The 13384-nt window shown below is 39.4% G+C and overlaps 1 protein-coding gene across 2 annotated transcripts in view; it reads right to left on the bottom strand.

The window, feature by feature from the left end:
* FCHO2 (FCH and mu domain containing endocytic adaptor 2) overlaps window positions 1-13384 on the bottom strand; it is a 99274-nt gene that overhangs the window by 53736 nt on the left and 32154 nt on the right. The gene's annotated exons all lie outside the window — the stretch shown is intronic.

The following is a 13384-nucleotide window of genomic DNA, read 5'->3' as shown; positions in this document are numbered from 1 at the left end:
CTAGAGATGCTTAAGACTTGACTGAATCCTCTTTTTAAAAACAAATTCATGTTGAATAAAGAAAACTATAGCATGGTGATAGTACTCCTTTCGAAAAAGAAAAGATAGAGGTGACAGTGGCAGCATAAATAACTACAATTATCAGTAGCAACATATGTAGCACTTCCAAAGCAAGTATTTTTTTAGATAAAAAAATTAACATACAAGGAGAGCATCTACTAAATAAGCAATCAGTTCTAACACTAATTCTGTTACTAGGCTTCCAGTTCTGCACTCAGTTCACTGGATCAAAGGAAACGTTATTCATCTCATGCTCTTCTGACACAAGCTGTATGAATGCTTGCAAGCACACTGCTCTCAAGGAGAAGTATTTCCATGTGGCTTACAGAGCAAAAACAAAGCAGAAAAGGATCATAATCTGAGTAGCTTTAAAATAATTATTATCAATTAAGATGTTTATCAGCAGCAAGTAGAAATAATTTTTTTTTTCTCCTCTAAATGAAAAAAGTGCCAAACATCATCTGTTACAAATTAAGTATTTTTAATGCTCAGGTAACACAAGGATTTTTAACAAGAGACATTATACACATACCCAAGACAACATTTCAAGTAGAGATCTAACTAGCCTGCAATACCTGAATATGACAACAGCACTGGAAATTTCAGCCACAGTTTATGAAAGCATGAGGTGTGTGAGCAGCAAAATTAAAGTCAGCTAAGAGACCAATCTGCAGAACTTTGTGTTCCCTGTGTCCCATCCTCCACATCACTCCCAGTCCCTTTTCTCTTCCATTTCTATTCTTCTTCTGCTTTATATTTGGAACTAGATTATCTTTAAGGTCACTTAGAACTAAACCCATTATATGATTCTATACTTAAGCTTCACTCCGTATTTCCTTTCTGGCTGCATAAACAACAGGGTGTGACATGTGGCTGGGTTTGAAGTATCCACAGTCTTAAGTCAGTGGCTAACACACACACATACACACACAACTGTCTGCCGACTCTCCAGGTGAGTAACTTACACCATTACAACTGCCCTTCCCTTACATGGCATGACTAGTTTGGGTCCTTCTTCTCTCCTCAACTCATCACTTTTATAAAGTCTTTGAAACCTCTACTCTTCTGTCAGATTGGGTTGAAAGTAGTGAAGTCTTGCGACAGGGTGCCTGTGGGAAAATCCTGCAAAGCAGCAGAACTGCATAAGCCTACTGTATAAATATAAGCATCTGCAAAAAATGCCTCTGCCTGACTGCATGGTGCATGATTCACCTGCTGAAAACAGACCATGCAAGTATGCAGTGATGAAAGAAATTCAGAGAAACGTCCCAGTAGTTTTCTTCTTAAAGTCAGCTAAGATTTTGGAACACTAGACATTGTAAATATGTTAAATTATAGCCCTCATCTTTTAAAGACCACTTGAAAGAATCATGTCTTTGTAACAGTCATACATTGCCCCTGTAAATGAAGAAGGGAATGGTTTCTTACTGATGTTCTGAACTTAAACATATGAAATCATCAGAAGTTAAGATGTTTAATGGGACCTGTTTCTTAAAAAGAATAGGAAAATACATTTTATAATACCCAGAATTTTTCAGACAGAAAAAATCTTTTTTCAATTAAGACAAAATCCTCTCCATGGCAGCATCTTCCTGCTTTGTAGTGCTTTGAAAGTGTTTTCCTATTTACTTGTACAAAGATTAATTTTGTAGGGAAAGGAAGAAAAGTATACATGCTTAACCACCTCCACCCCAACTGTAAAATGGGAAGTATCAGTTTCCATACATGTGCCATCAATAAGCAAAGAGAGTGAGGGTGAAATTCTTCCTGGTTTGCTTTTTCTGCTTTGTGGGGGAAGAAAGTTGAAACTACGGGCACAACAAGACATGTTACTAAGGACTACCCTAAAATCTTTCCCCATGTTTATGCCCAAAGAGCTACTTGGAGCCCAAGACAGTATAGGTTTGACCTTGAAATGCACCTCAGCATTTCAAGACACAAAATACACATACTATTATCCAATATTATCCATAGTAGTATCCAACTTGGTGGTTGCAAAGAGGACAAATCCATGTGACAAGACCCCAGTTTTCCACTCCTGTCTGTTCTTCCTGAACCAGGCTACCAAAAATGACACAGAATTACATAGCCTTTTAAAGCACTGTATCAGCTATGACAGTAAAACAGAGAGGGACTCTCTGAAACTCAATTTCCAAGGCTTAGGAAGAAGTTTAATGATAGTTACAGCATTTCTTATACTGTTTTTCTGGTATCGCTTTCCCCTGAAAAAAAACAACAGAGAAAATTCTTCAAACAAATTAGTTACAAAATTATATAAAGAATTTAAATTACAGACACTATTAGTAAAAGATAGGAATTTGGAATTTTATTGCTGTGGTTAAAACTGGGCTTGGGTCTGTGCAGCTAGCTCAATTAGCTACTGCTTAGACATTTTCCTTTTTCCTACCCTCATACTATTCAAGCAACAGGTCAGGGGGTACCCTACTGTACCCTACATTACCAAAATGCAGACAAATCAATATACATCATTTAAAATGGAATTACTGACACTGAAGGTCACCCAGGTGATCTATAACAATTAAGACCACAATAAAAAGATAATGAAGACAAAGCAGAAAAGATCCTGCACTTCCGGAGAACATGGACACAAAAGGTCAAATACAAGTCAAGTGGGAATTCATTTTTAAACGCCTGAAAAAATATTTGTGTTCAAGAAAGAGTATGACATACAAATGTAGTTGACCAGGCAGTCAATTCAATGCAGATGTTGTCCAATAGTAGTTTGTCCTGGTATAATGTACTATTATGTTGCAGTATTATCATCAATGAAATTCTGAATTCATCAGAAGCAGAAACCTGTGCAACACAACTTAGTGACTACTAATACTAGATAGACTATTATATGCATGGTTTTGGATTTATTTAAATTTTATTAGAAAGGTAGACTATTAGACAAGATAGGTGGTTTTAAGTTTGTTTTTAAGTCCAACTTTACCCTCCTGTGTTTGCTTCCTTAGTTTAAAACCACATTTTTCCTCAAAAAGCTTGTGTTAAAAGTCAAGCCACTGTTCTTCTCTAACATTGCAGTCTACTATGAATGAACTACATGCATAGATGTTTACAAACAGGTTTCCAAATCTTTCCAGATTTAAGGAAATATAATTTCTTGTAAGCTTTATCTTCTGATAGAAAAAAACCCAACCCCAAACCCAGAGAAAAGAATACAATTCTTCCTTCTGATTTTGATAAATATGCTTTATGTGAAAATCTTGTGTTTGAAAAGGCCATTTAGTTAATGGCCTAGTTAATCCTGTCCAAAGAACGTTTCTGATCTTAAAAAAAACCAAACAAAACCAGCCTCCAACAAACAAAGTAAAAACCCCAAACCTTTCCCTGAAAATTCATCCTGTATCAGGTTATGTTACTTTATGTAACTGAAGTAGAGGTCTTATTTTCTTTATTAGCATAAAACACATCTCAGGATGTTATTTCTATTTTCAGGTGCATAAAAGCTCATAGCACCTATCCTGCATGCTACCGCATCTTCTGACAACTATCACCTAATAATATCTTCTTCCTACTTAAGTTACTGAAATGGACATTGCTTTGCTCCCACAGCCCTGAGAAATTATTTGCCTCAGGCTGCAACTGTTCTTGTTTGTAGCAAGAAAATTCAAGAGGACCCAACAGTACTTCATCTTACTGTGTGTCCAAGATCATTCAAAACCCAGCTTTTGCCCTGTTGTATCTACACACATTGTCCAAGGTATTTTCATCAATGCTACTAGTCTTCCACTTGCATTAAGAGACTTTCTGAAGAAAACTTGTACATTTATAACTCTCCAGATCATTAAAAATAGATACATCACAATCTAAAACAAGTTTGCAACGTAGGTATATATGATCATTAAAAATCTATGCTGGCAGATGAGACTTCCTTAAGTCCACATCAGTTTTGGGACATTTGTTGGTTATGAAGGGATGCAATTTTTGCAGGTAAAATAAAATAGATATCTAGGACAGGAATTAAGACACATTTGATGGTCCAGCTCTTGAGCTTGCAGCTCCTTATCAAAACCAGATCTCTACAGCACAGAACCCTTAAATACTTTTTTACCTGCCTCAAGCCCAGCTTCTCATAAAAATCCTTGAAGATATCCACACTTAATTTCTTCCATTAACTTCTGAAGTACAGCAGTGGTCTGCCTTCCTTTACAAACAATACTATTCTGAACTGCTTGGATACTGTCAGTGTTGATAAATTAAACTCATTCCTCAGTCAGCCTTCTGTGTGGAATTACGCATGGGCACAGGCCTTCAGAAATCGTGACACTTCAGGCTATTTATGCACCTAATTACAAGTGTTGGAAATACTAAAATATTCACAATATTTACAGAAAATACAAAGAAAAATAATTTATAGGAACATAAAATAAATACTTGCTTTGTTACACTTCTCTGTGTAAAAGAAGCTCAAATGTCATGCAGAGCTGTTTAAAACTTAGTATTAACCATTTTCAGCATTTATTTCCATCTGTTTTGTTGCTGTTTAGTGTCCTAGAAAAGCATTTTCATAAAAGTTATAAATATATTTTGTTATCAAACAAACCCATGGAAAAAATAAATGCCATACCCAGCACTTTTTCAAATCTTTCTCTCAAAGCAGAATTCATTATTGAAGGACATAAAAAGCAAGTAGCTTCAATCAAAGCAAGCTTCAATATGCCATAGCCTCTCAGTGTCTGGGAAAGGACTAGTTTCTAAAAATTCTTAGCAGCAATACAATTACAGTTATTCTTAACCCTTTTTTTCCCTACTTTACGCTGTTGTACATTTCTTCATTATATAGAAAACATGTAGTTTAACACAACACACTAACTGAACAGGAGTGTGCACCTGCAGAAGGAACTTGCAGCAGGAAGAGCATGACATAGTCGCCATCATGGAAACATGGGGGGAAACTCGCATGACTGGAGTGCTGCAGGGGATGGCTACAGACTCTTCAGAAGGGACAGGCAAGGAAGGAGAGGCGGTGGGGTAGCTCCGTATGTCAGGGACTGTTTCAACAGTTTGTCCTTGTGAGGAACTTAAACTTACCAAACGTCCACTGGAAATAGAGCACAGCGGACAGGACACAGACAGGAGGTTCCTGAGTGTGCGGCAGATGCCTGACACAGCTGTCAGTGAGCCAGCCAGGGGAGATGTCCCGCTGGGCCTGCTGTTTGCACACAGGGAAGCGCTGGTGGGCATGTGGTGGTCACAGGACAACTTGCGCTTAGCGAGCATGAGAAGATAAAGAGTTTTTGATTCTTGATGAAGTAAGGAGGGAGTGTCAGCAGAATGGCTACCTTGGAATTCTGGAGGGCCAGCTTCAGCTAGTTTAAGAGCCTGCTTGTCAGAATCCCTTGGGACATAGTCCTGAAGGGCCAAGGGGTCCAGGAAGGCTGGGCATTCTTCAAGAGGGAATTCTTAAAGATGCAGGACCAGGCCATCCCCAAGTGCCAAAAGATGAGCTGGTGGGGGAGAAGACCAGCCTGATGAACAGAGAGCTTTGGATGGAACTCAGGGGACAAAGGAGAGTTTAGCACCTTCGGAAGAAGGAGCAGACAACTCTGGAGAACTATAAGGATGTCACAAGGTTATGCAGGTAAAAGATTACAAAGGTGAAAGCCCAGCTGGAACTCAGACTGGCCACTGCTCTAAAATATAACAAAAAATGTTTTACAAACACATTAAAAACAAAAGGAGGGCCAAGAATAATCTCCACCCTTTATTGGATGCAGGTGGGAACACTGCCACAAAGGGTAAGGAAAAGGCTGAGGTGCTTAATGCTGCCTTTGCCTCAGTCTTTAATAGTGAAACCAGTTACCCTCAGGGTACTCAGCCCCCTGAGCTGGGAGACAGGGACAAGGAGGAGCAGAATGAAGTCCCCACAGTCCAGGAGGAAACAGTTACTGACCTGCTGCTCCACTTGGGCATGCACAAGTCTATGGGGCTGGATGGGACCCCCGCAAGGGTACTGAGGGAGCTGGTGGAGGAGCTCGCCAAGCTGCTCTCCATCATTGATCAGCAGTCCTGGCTAACTGGGGAGGTCCCAGAAGACTGGAGGTTAGCCAGTGCAACACCCATCTACAAGAAGGGCAGGAAGGAGGATCTGGGCCTGTCAGCCTGACCTGGGTGCTGGGGAAGGTTATGGTGCAGATCATCCTGGGTGCCATCACATAGCACGTGTGGGTCAACTAGGGGATCAGGCCCAGACAGCATGAGCTTAAGAAAGGCAGCTCCTGCTTGACAAACCTCATCTTCTACAAGAAGAACACTGGCCTAGTGGATGAGGGAAAGGCTGTGGATGTTGTGTACCTGGACCTTAGCAAAGCCTTTGACACCATCTCCCACAGCATTCTCCTGGAAAAACTGGCTGCTCGTGGCTTGGACAGGTGTGCTCCATGTTGGGTTAAAAGCTGGCTGGACAGCTGAACCCAAAGAGTGGTTGTGAATGGAGTCACATCCAGCTGGCAGCTGGTCACAAGTGGGGCTCCCCAGGGCTGAGTAATGGGGCCAGTTCTGTTTAATATCTTTAACAATGATCTGGAAAAGAGGATCAAGTGCACCCTCAGTAAGTTTGCAGATGACACCAAGCTGGGGGGATGTTGATCTGCGGGAGGGCAGGAGGCTCTGCAGAGGGGTCTGGACATGCCGGACCGGTGGGCCGAGGCCAGCTGGATGAGGTTCAAGAAGGCTCCGTGCCGGGTCCTGCAGCTGGGTCACACCAGCCCCACACAGCGCTACAGGCTGGAAAGGGCCTGGTGGGAAAGGGCCTGGGGGTGCTGGTCGGCAGCCGGCTGGGCATGAGCCAGCAGGGTGCCCAGGTGGCCAAGGAGGCCAGCAGCACCCTGGCTGGTGTCAGAAGCAGTGTGGCCACAGGGCAAGGGAAGGGACTGTCCCCCTGCACTGGGCACTGGTGAGGCTGCACCTCGAACCCTGTGTTCAGGTTTGGGCCCCTCACGGCAGGAGGGACGTAGAGGGGCTGCAGCGTGTCCAGGGAAGGGCAAGGGGCTGGGGAAGGGGCTGGAGCACAAGGCTTGTGAGGAGCAGCTGAGGGAACTGGGGTTGTTCAGCCTGGAGAGGAGAAGGCTCAGGAGGGACCTTATTGCTGCCTACAACTACCTGTGAGGAGGCTGTAGGCAGGTGGGGGTGGGTCTCTTCTACCAGGTAACAAGTGACAGAGTGACAGGACAAGAGGAGAACGCCTCAAGCTGCACCGGGGAGGTTTAGATTGGATGTTAGGACAGATTTCTTCACTGAAAGGGTGGTCAAACATTGGAAGAGGCTGCCCAGGGAGGCGTTTTGAGTCACTGGACTCAACCTTACTGGAGGTATTTAAAAGACGTGTAGATGTGGAGCTTTGGGACGTGGTTTAGGGGTGGACCTGGCACTGCCAGATTAACAGTTGGACCTGATGATCTCAAAGGTCTTTTCCAACCTAAATAATTATATGATTCTATGATTAACATGGAGTAAGCACAACTGTACATTTACATATTTGCACTAGCTATTTGCACTAGCTTTCCAGTTGTGCAGCTTACTTTAAGCTCTTCAGAAAAAACACAGAAGGAGTAAGTCCCATAGGGATTTAGGACGAAAATGCCCACATAAGCAATATAGAAAAGACCTGACAGCACATCATAAATTCACACCAAAGTCTGCACTAACTCCCCAGCACAGCCAACAGACAGCCACATAAAACATTATTCTAATCAAATAACCAACAATCCAGTTGGTTTCATGGAATCTGAAATCAGTTAAATTAAAGCCTAGGTAAAATTTGGTTTACTAAATTGAAGCTTTAATGCTTTATGATTCTGCTAACAGACAATGCTGGTAGCATTAATGAACTAGTAAGGAATCCAGATTAAACTGCTTTGCTTGCCATCCAAATTGTTAACATTATGGTTTACCAATAATTCTGCACCCTGTGAAAAGTCCACAACACTTTCAGCAGGAATGCCATACCTAAATAAACCATTACTGTTTAAGACTTCAAAATACAAACTGAGTTAGCTCTGCAGAAACAGAGCTCCCAAACGTGTTCCCTCAGAACAGACAAGGATCACTAGCACATTGACAAGGATGCCAAGTTTATTTTTTTCTGATATGTGCTACATTCTGAGGAAGTGGAGATCTTGACATTAAATCTGTCCTAAGTCACTGATAAATTTTTCAAGTCTAGACTACTCAATAGCCTTCCCAGAAAGAACTTCCACATTTAAAAAAAATAATAATCCTGAATAAATTCCCCATTTGACATCTATGACCTTAAACTTTCCCATGACTGGAGTTACCAGCAGCCTTGAGACAACTTTTTCTGCATGGGCAAATAAACCAAAATAGGTTTCATTAGCTCCAAAAAGCAACCGACCAAACATTTTTTTAACCACCATCACTGATCAATTATTGACCAAATTGCCATTTTTTTGATTTTGTGGAGAAGGAAACGTATAGGAATTTTACATTTGTCCTTTTCTAAATCTTGTTATCTGTGGAAGCACCACTTGATTAAAAGGACTTATACTATTATTCTTAATATCTAAACGGATAAGTAGGACAAAAGTCAAATGTTTCAATATATGTGCAAGAGCCAGTGATGACTGATCAACAGCAACTGTGGACAATAAATAGTGTAAAGTACTTCTGTTATCATTTAATCCAAAGAGCTGATGGATTGCAGGCACTAACTTTACAATGTTTTAAAAAATGCGAACTTCTTCTAGACTCTCCATAAAGTTCAACCTTATTGGATGGATGAAAAGAGACATGCAGTATCTTTTTGGATATTGTGTTTTCCACAGCTCACATTCTAATGCTTTTACTAGTATACTTCAAGGCCAACTTGCATTTGACTATTCCTCTTTACCAGATCTTCTCTGCCTACTTGTGTGTTCCAGTTGCAAATCTTGTTCTGGCTTCTTCAGACTGTGCAATTTTTAAATTACAGTTAAAAGATGACTCACCACACCTCCCACACTGAATAATGGCACAGCATATGTAGCAGTTGCTATCTGCAGATCATTGTTTTATTGAAGGGCACAGGAGCCAACAAAGATTATGGCTTTAATTTTTCTTTAATATTATAATACAAAATTTTATTTCTTCCTTATTAGATTTTTAAGAAAAAAATGCAAAAATAAGAGGAACAACTTAATAGATTACCAACAGCCACTAACAATGACACCAGAACTAATTAATGAATTTGGCCTTCATTCCTGGTTTTTTGGACAATGCAACACAACTCATTCTTCTTACTTGGCCTTCAAGGTACCTTCTGGGTAAATTGTATAGTGGGCAAAAACTAATACAGGGACAAACACACAGTTAGCACCCCACATATGAGAACAGGGCACAGTAATTCAGTAGCTAAAAATTAGAAGTAATTTGTGATAAACCACAGCTATAAAGGCAATCACTAACCTCTTCAAATGCATTAGATATTATCATGCCAATTTCAGACTAAGATCTAGGAAGAACATGAGCTCATACTTCCTAGCATTTGTATTTCATGTGGTATCAACATTTCATATTGGAACAAGCCAATTTTTTTGATGGATTCTTAGAAGATTAGGTAAATAAAGCTAGCACTCATTGGTATATCATTAATCTGGACTAAACATAATCTCTGTTATTGATTTAACATACACTTTGGGTGGAAGAAAAGCAGACATTTTCTGCCATGCAATGAATGAATTTTCCTAAGAACGTGGAGCAACAGCCTATCGCTAACAGAAAATTGATTCGTCCGAAGTGACCAACAAGTTTTGATGAACACTGCAAGACCATGTGTGTGACAAAACTTTCTTCCAACAGATGGTTTCAAACCTACCGTTTATTAGACCTAACAGCAGGAACATATTGCAGAATCATAAAATAGTTTGGGCTGGAAGGGACCTTTAAAGCTCATCTAGTCCAAATCCCTCCTGCAACGAGCAGGGACATCTCCACTTAGACCAAGTTGCTCAGAGCCCTGTCCAACCTGGCCGTGAATGTTACCAGGCACGGGGCATACTGTTCCAGTGTTTCACCACCCTTATTGTAAAAAGTTTCTTCCTTATATCTAGTCTGAATGTACCATCTTTTAGTTTAAAGCCATTAGCCCTTGTCCTATCATTACAGGCCCTACTAAAAAGTCTGTCATTTTTCTTATAAGCCCCCTTTAAGTATTGAAAGGCCACAATAAGACCTCCTTGGAGCCATCTCTTCTCCAGGCTGAACACCCCCAACTCTCTCAGCCTTTCCTCACAGGAGAGGTGTTCCACTCCTCTTATAATTTTCACGGTCCTCATTTGGACTCCCTCCAACAGATCCATGTCTTGCTTGTATTGAGGACTCTAAAGCTGGATGCACTCCAGTTGAGGTCTCACCAGAGAAAAGGGGCAGAATCACCTCCCTCAACCTGCTGGGCACGCTTCTTTTGATGTGGCCTAGGATACAGTTGGCTTTCTGGGCTGTGAGTACATATTGCTGGCTCTTGTCCAGCTTTTCATCCACCAGTAACTTCAAGTTCTCTGCAGGGCTACTCTCAATCCCTTTATCCCCAGCCTGTATTGATGCCCGAGATTGCCCCAGCCCAGGTGCAAGACCTTGCCCTTGGCCTTGTTGAACTTCATGAGGTTCACATGGGCCCATTTCTTGACCTTGCCCAGGTCCCTCTGGATGTGAGAAACAGTTCAGAGAACACATTAAATTCTGATCTGAAGCCTTAATGCTTATTGCAGGTCCTGCCAGCTCTCTTTCTGTTCTAAAATGTTTTACAATAAGTGATTCTTTCTTCAGTTAAAATGAAAAGATTTGCAACTGGATGTATGTGGCTATTACTTTTACACTGAATGGAAGTGAGAAAACAAATAATGAATCCAACTTCTTCAAATACTGTATTTGTATATATAATATATATAGTATATATACTAAAAATTGCAAACTAAAAAAATAAACTAAAATTTTTAAAAAATTAATGTAAATTTAGTAAGAAGGTGATAAAGATGACTAGATAAGTTGTTTAGGTAGCAGTTAAAAAAGAGCCATTGTAAAGTCCGTAAGTGAAGTTAAAAAAAAAAAAATCACAAAGCATTACTGCTTGAAAGAAACGTTATTTGTACTAGAAAAACAGTGTTAAACTAAAACTCTACAAGGCCCTGTATATTATCACTTCAGGTGACAGAAATTAGCCACCAGAGGGAGCCCATATAATCCGGTACAAAGGAATTTACTGCACAAAGAAATTTCAGATATGCAGATGAATGTTTAAGAAAAAAAATGCCTATATCTAGAAAAACTTACTGTAAATTCTTTATAGCCCATGCAATAAAACATCCCTCCTCTGTACTTAATTTCAGATTCTTATTTTTACAGATTAAACAGAAGCAAGTGAGCTATAAGGAATAACTATAGATGGAATATACTAAAATAAACTAATTCGTTATGTATTATCATTTTAGTTTATTTTGTTCTCAGAATTCAGTATTTCAGAAAGCATCTCATCATCTTAGTATACTAGCCCACAAATAACATGGAAGGGAGAAGACCTACATAGTCCTGGGGAATTTCAAAGCATTTCCTTCAGATTTAGGACTAGAATCTTAAGCAACAGTGACGTCCGTAAGACCTTTTTTCTGCAGCTGTTTCGTACACCAAGTCAGTGTCATTTTTACATTGCACATTTAGATTTATCTGAGGAGCTATTTCCTCCAGCCTAATTAATAAATACATCACACAGAGAAAGACTTTAAACATTCGTTCCATGAGTTAAAATACTTTTCTATGAAGAAAAGTATTTTTTTTTAATCAAGAAAAAGCAGTGTTTACCACACTGGACACTTCCATTTCATTCTTAGAAGACTGATACCTCACTTTGCCTCCCAGATTTTTGTAATTATCAAAGCTGCATAACTCTAAGTTAATAAAATGAGTATAATAGAAGCAGTAACTGTAATTAACATCACTAGCAGTTGGTGTCTCTAGTCTTTGACACTTCATAACTTCTTGTTAATTGATTCTTTTACTGCTGAATTTGCCTGTGCTTTTCCTCTGCACCATGTTATAAAGTTCATATTAACACAATAATTTAACACTGTAAAGAAAATTAAAGGTGCAAACACTTCCACACTAAACGCACTACCTTTTCTTTGAATACTTTGCTACTAAAAGAGTTGAAGAAATTACATTTGCTATTGCAAAAGCTTTTATTTGGCCCCAGAGAATACAAATAGGATTTGAAAAATCTGTAAAGCGGCAAGTACAGAGTTTGTATAACTGCTCCCACTAAATTAAAAAGCAAAGTGTTATTTTTCTTACAATTACTATGTTGTCTAGCAAAAAAATCACACTAATAACATAAATGACTTGAAGCGCACAATGCTCTAGGACACATTAGCAAGGGTCTTTGGAACTCAGGGACTCAGAATCCTAAATGCAAGATGGAGATTCCCAGCCACAACGTCTCGGCAATAGCTAGTCCAAGAGGTCTGAACACTGAATTTTCACACCTTTGTCCTGATCAGACCACCTGAATTTGAAATCCTAAGATTCATACTTTTCCTTTTTTAATCTTTACTGGAAAATTGCAAAATACACAGGAAACATTTGAAAATTGTTCCATGTACAATCTTACCTCAGCCCACTCAGATATCAGCATTAGTGGATCACAGAAAGAACATGAAACAATGTTATGTTCAAAACACCTCACAGAGGTACTGTAAGATACCTGCTAAACATATTTAATAATTTAATATAAATTCTCAAGTTCTACTCTGTTATGTAATACACCCTCACTCTGAAAAAGCCTTTGTGCTTCTATAGCAGAAGACAGAGATACTAGTCAAGAGTCCCAGTGCTGAATAGAAAACAGCACTACTGAAATTCTATATTCACACACCTAGTGACTCTGTATTCATACCCTAATATTAAAGTGAACTCTTCATTTTTCCTATAATGCTAGATACACAGTAATGTGAGATTGTCTTTTTAAGCTAGTCCAGGAAAGTCATATACACCACACCCGAAAAGCAATACTTTCAGAAAGTACGACTCAATTTACTGCTTAGTAAAGAAACGCTCTATATACAATCTATTAAAATGGGTAATTTTGTAAGATACCCAAATAAACTGATGCAACTGTTGCAGCAGTTCAATAACCAGCTTTATAGACACCTGTTCTAAATATATTAATAAACTTCTATTAAATAAAGTTCTGAAATAGAATTTATACAGAAACACATAGCAGACAACACGTAGTTTATGCAAGAAACTGAAGTTTCTTGACAAATTTCACTGTCATACCAAGGAACAGTATAGTTTAAAAGCTTCCATGAAG

Source organism: Falco naumanni, chromosome Z (assembly GCF_017639655.2).
Source record: "Falco naumanni isolate bFalNau1 chromosome Z, bFalNau1.pat, whole genome shotgun sequence".
NCBI classification, from domain to species: domain Eukaryota; kingdom Metazoa; phylum Chordata; class Aves; order Falconiformes; family Falconidae; genus Falco; species Falco naumanni.
The sequence above is the reverse complement of the archived record's forward strand: the minus strand, read 5'-3'. Positions and strand labels throughout refer to the sequence as shown.